This window comes from Globicephala melas, chromosome 19 (genome assembly GCF_963455315.2).
Source record: "Globicephala melas chromosome 19, mGloMel1.2, whole genome shotgun sequence".
NCBI lineage: Eukaryota > Metazoa > Chordata > Mammalia > Artiodactyla > Delphinidae > Globicephala > Globicephala melas.
Window position 1 is genome coordinate 9,079,185 of NC_083332.1, and position 7,326 is coordinate 9,086,510.

Here is a 7,326-nt window from a genome sequence, read left to right on the forward strand (position 1 = left end):
CAGCTGCGCCGCCGCTGCTGGCCCATGGACACTGGTGGCAGTTGGAAGCGGGAGGAGGGGGACTCAGGCTGTGGTGGCAGCAGCAGTGACGTGGGACAGGGGCTCCGGGAGCAGCGGCTGCATTTCTGATCTTTGGGCGACCTGACCTTCCCCTTTTTGCTCTTTGCCTTCAATACCCGTGTCCTCAATGCCCTCTATTAACCCCCCAGACAAACAGAGTCAGTGCACTGTTTAGAAACGAATAAGTGTGCCAAGTGACAATCAGAGGTCTGAAATAAAGTGGGGATGTGCGGGGAGGGTTACATTTTTAGCAGCGTGGTCAAGGAAGCCCTCCTAGGAATGTGGCATTCGAAGAAAGACCCACACGAAGTGAAGGACACAGCCCTGCAAATATGCTGGGGAAGGGCACTCCAGGCAGCAGGAACAGCAAGTGCAAAGGCTCTGAGGCAGGAATATGCCTGGCGTGTTCCCCGAACAGCATGGATAACTGGGTGGCTGAAGTCACGTGAGAGTGGTGGACAATGAAGCAGAGACGGGACGTACGGACAGAGTGAGTAGACCAGTGCTGTCCAAGAGAACTTGCTATACTTGCCTGGTATGGTAGCCATGGCCACGTTGTGGCTCTTGAGCACGTGTAATGTGGCTGGTATGGCTGAGGAAATGGATGTTCAATCTTATTTAATTTTAATTACATTTAAATTGCCCCTTGTGGCCATTGGTTACACTATTGGACAGAGCAGGTCTAGACCACCGTAAGGTCTGTGGCTTTGACCTTAATTGACATTGGAAGCCATTCGAGGGTTTGGGGAAGGGAGTGATTGACTGGACTTGACTTCTTAATCAAGCCAAGTCATAAGGCCAGCCCAGATTCAAGCGGAGGGGAAACAGACTCCACCTCTTGATGGGAGAAATACCAGGCATAGACAGGGAGGGAAAGAATTGATACTGGCCCTTTTGGAGACAATTCTCCGCAGTGCGCCCTCTGGCGGCGGCTGGCAGAGAAGAGGCCGGAGTCTGTTTGCCCTGCTCCACTCAGAGTGGACACGGCTAACTCCACCTTCCTGACCCCAGTGTGAGCATCTGTCAGGGGCAGGTAATAAATTGTAGGAAGGTGTTGGCTTGAATAAGAATCTGTTGAGAGAAGAGTTCTGACTACAGGTCACAGCCGTAAGTTCTTTTTTTTTTTTGCCGCACTGTGCAGCATATGGGATCTTAGTTCCCAGACCAGGGATGGAACCCGCGCTCCCTGCAGTGGAAGCGCGGAGTCTTAACCACTGGACCGCTATGGAAGTCCCTGTAAGGAAAATTTGGAACAGAATCTTCTGGGAACCATGGTCACTTCTTCAACAACTTTTTTTTTCATAGACAGCTGGTAACCAAAGGATAGCATGGAGCAAAAAGATGGACCGTAAAAGGTGGATTTGTTTAAAAGGAGTCCTCTGTTGATTCCATTCACCTAGAAGTCCATGATCTGTCATTCCTGTGACACTCTCTAATCAAATTATTTCATTTGATGATTCCCAAGATATTCATTTTAAGTTTTGTGTACAGAATATAAGAAAGTACTTGCTGTCTGAAGCCAGAGGAAAAAGACCTGAATTTTTTCAGGGTTGGCAGACTGATGTTACGAAGTGTATTCCACAACAGAAAAATGGCAGTGACTGTGGAATCTTTTGCTCCACATACACAAAAAGGCACTGCAAGTGCCTCTCCAGAGGGCAGCCTTTCCGGTGTTCACCAGAAGACATGCTTGAGTGTGGAAGAGGATTCACAAGTTGCTGTGTGAGTGCTGGCTCCTGGGCTGAAACTCAGCAGGGACTCTGGGAAATCTGACCAAGTCAGAGCAGATGATTTTGTTGCTTGAATCTCCAAACACTTATTTGAGTTTTTACAGATATTTCAGATCAGTGATGTTGGGCCACTCTTGCTACCTCAGGTTTATCTTTTTGTCCTTATTCATTTCTCCAGTTACCATGTACTATTTTTTAATGTTCGGGTTGGTTTCGGGTTTTTCTTTTTGTTTTTTGGTTTCAGTTTTAATTTGATGAATTCCATGCATCCCCTCTCCCTCATATTTAATATTTATATCCAAATGCATGCATATAGACAGGGCATGCGGTGCAGAGGGTGTTTTGTTTTTGTTTTTTTCAAGTCTAAAAATGAAATAATCGGGCTTCCCTGGTAGCGCAGTGGTTGAGAGTCCGCCTGCCGATGCAGAGGACACGGGTTCGTGCCCTGGTCCGGGAGGATCCCACATGCCGCCCAGCGGCTGGGCCCGTGAGCCATGGCTGCTGAGCCTGCGCGTCCGGAGCCTGTGCTCCGCAGCGGGAGAGGCCGAGGCAGTGCGAGGCCCGCGTACCGCAAAAAAAAAAAGATGAGATTACCCTGAATTATTCAAGTGGGCCCTAAATCCAATGACAAGTGTTATTATGAGAGAAAGAAGAGGAGAACCCCATGTAAAGATGGAGGCAGAGATTGGAGCCAAGAAATGCCAGGAGAGAGAAGCTGGAAGAGGCAAAGAAGAAGTCTCCCCTAGAGCCCGGCTGACACCTTGATTTCGAACTTCCAGCCTCCAGAATTGTGAGAGAATACATTTCTGTTGTTTTAAGCCACCCAGTTTGTGGGGATTTGTTACGGCAGCCTTAGGAAACTAACACAAATCTGGACATAGATTGGCTTTGGATATCATTGTAGATACACATACAGATAAGGACGCAGCTGTAGATACGACTGTAGCTCTAGATAAGGATACAGCTGTCAGTGTAGATATGGATGCAGATGTACTTAGACGGAAACCTACAGACAGAGACAGAGATAACACAGATCTTGAGGAAACCCTGATACAGAAATGGAGCCAAGCTGGGCTAACCATGGGGGCACTGCCAGAGGGAGGCCACCGCAGATGTCACAGACACAGCCTCCCACAAATGCTCCGCAGCCAAACTCTCAAGGTTTTCTGGAGAATCCCAAATATCTGAAATGGCTTTCTTTAATGGCCCCAGAAAGCCTGCTCTTTTCTAGCTGCTAGATAATCATTTTGCCCCCCACCACCAAAGTGCAGAAGCAAAACTCATCCCCAAACCATCTGAAGCTTTCTCTTATCTTTCTCGTATAAATCCCGTTTTGCCTTTATGCACTGACAGTAGTCCAAGGCCATCTGCCTCCCCTTCCCACGCTGATAACTCTCTTTAAGTTAGACACAGGGCTTTGGAGCCCAGGAAAGAAGAGGGAGCTAGAAAGGGCTGAGAGAGGGGGCGCTGGGCCCCTAGGGAAAGTCAGGAGGGGAGTGCCCACCAAGCCGCTTGGGGATCCAGCAGCCAACGCCTTTAAACCAGCTCCAAATGAGCGTTGGGGCAGCTCTGGGAAAGAGGTCCCAAGAAAACTCCTTTAAACATCCCTGTCTTAGGGACAGGAAAACAGGCCCAGATAGGAGGGGACATAGAAAAGGGTAAATGCCAAATACTTTGATTCAGGCTCAGTTAAAATTGGTAGTTGAAACCAAGTGATGCAAATTAGAAATATGTCTGTCATACAAATGATTAGGGAAAAAAATGCGGAATAGAGAAGAGGTACTCCCTTTACCCCGGTACTTTACTGCCATCTGCTGGAACGGTGTTGTAATGAATATAGAACACCACGACGTTAACAGCGCCCCCTAGAGCTGTAGAATAGACAGTCACAAAAGTATCTAATGAGAAATCTTGAAAGGACAGATGGTTAACAAAAATGCTTTGAGAATTGCAAAGCTCTGAGGGATTTATGAGCCTTTATTATCCGCGGTAAGACTGCAAACCATCTGTCCTAAAAGGAGAACAAAGAGATCACCCAGGTGGGATGAATTCTTATTTAACTTAAACCTTTATGTATTCTGTGTCTCATCATCGTGAAAATTTAGTTTGTCTGTTTTGTTTGCTGAAAGGGGTCAAAAGCTTTCCCCCAAATGTTCTGCTTTTAGCATTAGCGTCAAAGGTCTTATTGTCTCCCATTCAAGAAGCTCTGCCCCTTCCTAGCTGTGTCCTCAGGTAAACTGCTGCCTGACTCTGTGCCTCAGTTTCCTCATCTGTAAAATGGCGATTCTTGTTATGAGGAGCCAATGTGTTCATGCCTGCAATACGCTTGACACAGGGAGTGCTCAATATTACTGCAGACTGGTTAAAGGCACAGACCTGAGCCCAGCTCTGTGTTCAAGTTCCAGCTCTGCTGCTTGCTGGCTGTGTGATCTGGGACACATAACTTAACCTCTCTGTCCTTCAATTTGTTTATCTGTAAAATGGGCATCAAAAAGCATGTCTATTCACACAAATGAACTTATCTATGGAACAGAAACACTCACAGACAGAGAACAGACTTGTGGTTGCCAAGGCGGTGGCGGGGGTGGGGGGAGGGAAGGATTTGGGATTGGGATTAGCAGATGCAAACTAGTATATATAGGATGGATAAACAAGGTCCTTCTGCATAGCACAGGGAACTATATTCAATACCCTGCGATAAATCATAATGGAAAAGAATATGAAAAAGAATATATATATACGTATAACTGAATTACTTTGCTGTACAGCAGAAATTAACACATTGTAAATCAACTATACTTCAACATTTTTTTAAAAACTGCGTCTATTCATAGTGTTGGCATAAGAATTAAATGTTCATGCATGTAAAGTTCTTAGAGCCGGCTATGTAGCAATTACTTTATGAGTTGCCTGAAAAGGTGTCCATTTTATAGGTGAGGAAACTGAAGCTTGCACAGATGCAAGCGTTTCCTTGAAGGTTGCTATCCTGATTGCTATCCTGCCCAGGGTCTCTGCGAGGCCAAGGTGAGTGGTATCCCCCCCCCCGCCCCCCACCCCTGCCCTGCCTTCTTTCCCACCACATTTGCATCCCGCATCCCTGTTTTGAAAGTGAATGCGTTTATTTTTTATTGTGGAAAAAACACATAACATCCAATTTACCATTTAAACCATTTTAAAGTGCACACACAATTCAAGTGCATTCACTGTGTTGTGCAACTTTCATGTCTATCTAGTTCCAAAATATTTCCACCCTTAAAAAACCCTCGTATCCCTTAAGTAGTCACTCCCCTTTCTCCCCGCCCTCCAGGCCCTGGCAACCACTCATCTTTCCGCCTCTACGGATTTGCCTCTTCCGGACATTTCAGATCAATGGAATCGTACAGTATGGGGCCTTTTGTGTCCGGCTTCTTCAGTTAGCATCATGTTTTCAAAGGTTCTGTTGTAACATGGATCAGAACTTCATTCCTTTTGAAGGCTGAGTTGATATTCCGTTGTATGAATAGACCACCTTTCTTAATCCATTCATCTGTTGGTGGGCATTTGGGTAATTTCTGCCTTTTGGCTACAGTGAATAATGCTGCTATGCACATTCGTGTACTAGTTTTTGCTTGAACACCTGTTTTCACTTTCTTCAGGCATATACCTAGGGGTGGAATTGCTGTGCGTCAGGACTGTACCTGGGAATGGTAATTCTGTTTAACCTCTCGAGGAACTACTAAACGGTGTGCCACAGCGGCAGTGGCGGTCTCCATTCCCACTACGAACATGGGAGGGTTGCAATGTCCCCGTGACTGTTTGTTTTTAAAGTACAGGCTGCAAAGCATGAGGCCCCCTGAGGCTGCCCCTTTAGTCATCCCGAGATGGGCGCTCGCCCCAGCCTTCCCGACACTCTCAGGCTTTAATTGCTTCTGCCCATGTTCATTCTCCAATGCCTCAAGCGGGCTCCCTCATTCTTTGGGCCTCTAGCCCTGTGGTCATATTAACTCTGGATGTAGGCAGACCTGGGGGTCCAAATCCTGACTCCTTGCTTATTCTGTGTGCTCCGGGCAAGTGGCCTCAGTTTCCTCACCCTCTTCGTGCAAACACCAGAAGGAAACCTGAGGGAATTTCCCTGAAATCTGGGTGGAGGGAAAGGCGTTCTAACTCTGACTCACAAGCCAGAAGCAATCAAAGAAAAACCAATACATTTGATTTCTTACAAATAGGGAATTCCCTGGTGGTCCAGTGGTTAGGGCTTGTCACTTTTACTGCCGGGGGCCTGGGTTCAATCCCTGGTTGGGGAACTAAGATCCCACAAGCTGCGCGGTGAAAAATAAAAAAATAAATAAGTAAACTTTTACATGGCAAAACCACCACAAGCAAAGCCTAAAGATAAAAGACAGGTTGGGACAGAGTAAATTTTACGTGATGTGATTTTTTTTTTTTTTTTTACCACAATACTAGTATTAAAAAAAAAAGGCAGGAGGGAGAAAATTATTTGCAACACACATGACAAATACAGGGCCTTTTAGTACCTCACTATGTACTGTTCTGCCTGGAGATCCACAACCAGAGTCTGATCAGGCAGAAACATCAGACGGACCCCAAATAAACATTCTTTAAACAAAGAGGATGGGGAGGATTGTCTTCTTCACAAATGTCAATATCATAAAAGATAAAGAGGCTGAGGAAATGTTTCCGATTAGAGACCAAAGAGACAGGAGGACTAAATGTAACCCAGGGCATTATTGATCGGGTCAACAGATACAACTGGAATACAGTTAGTAGGATAAATACAAATAGCACAGCCATGTTAAATTTACTAGTGGATAACTGTAGTGTGATTATGTGAAAGCACCCTTAATCTTAGTTAAAACACACTGAAGTGCATAAGGATAAAGGATCATGAGGTATGCCACGCAATTTACTCTCGACTCAGAAAAGAAGTGTGTGTGTGACACATACAGACACACACACACCAGTGCAAGCAAATGGAACAAAATGTTCTGTAACAGGTGAGTCCAGGTAAACGGTACACAGGGGTGTTCTTCGGACCTTTTTTGCAACTTTTTACCTTTAAAGTTGTTTCCAAATACAAAGTTAAAAAAGAAAAAAAGGAACCGTCGGTATTTTAAGAGGACTGCCAGCAGCATGCAGTCTGGAATCGAGTCATCCTTAAAATAAAGAGCCAAACCGAACAGCTGACAAAATAAACACTAGCTATGCGCCTCTTTCTGTAGGAATAATTGCATCTCTGGGCTTAAAGTTAATTCTAAGCAACTTGAGACCAACCAATAAATTGACTTTTAATCAGAAATTTAAGTAAATTATTAAAAAACTTCCTCTGAAAGTGCTGTCAACATGGGTCTTGGTGAGGCCTCGCGTGGCAGGCAGTGTTCCGGGGAGGGGACTGGCACGGTGTCTCCCATCTATTTCCCCAGCCCCTTGAATCTGGGTCGGTCTAGATGACGTGGTCGATGGACACGATGTGGGGGAGGGGATGCATCGGGACTTCCAAGACCGGGTCGTGAGGTCCTGCGGCTTCTCTCTGGGCATC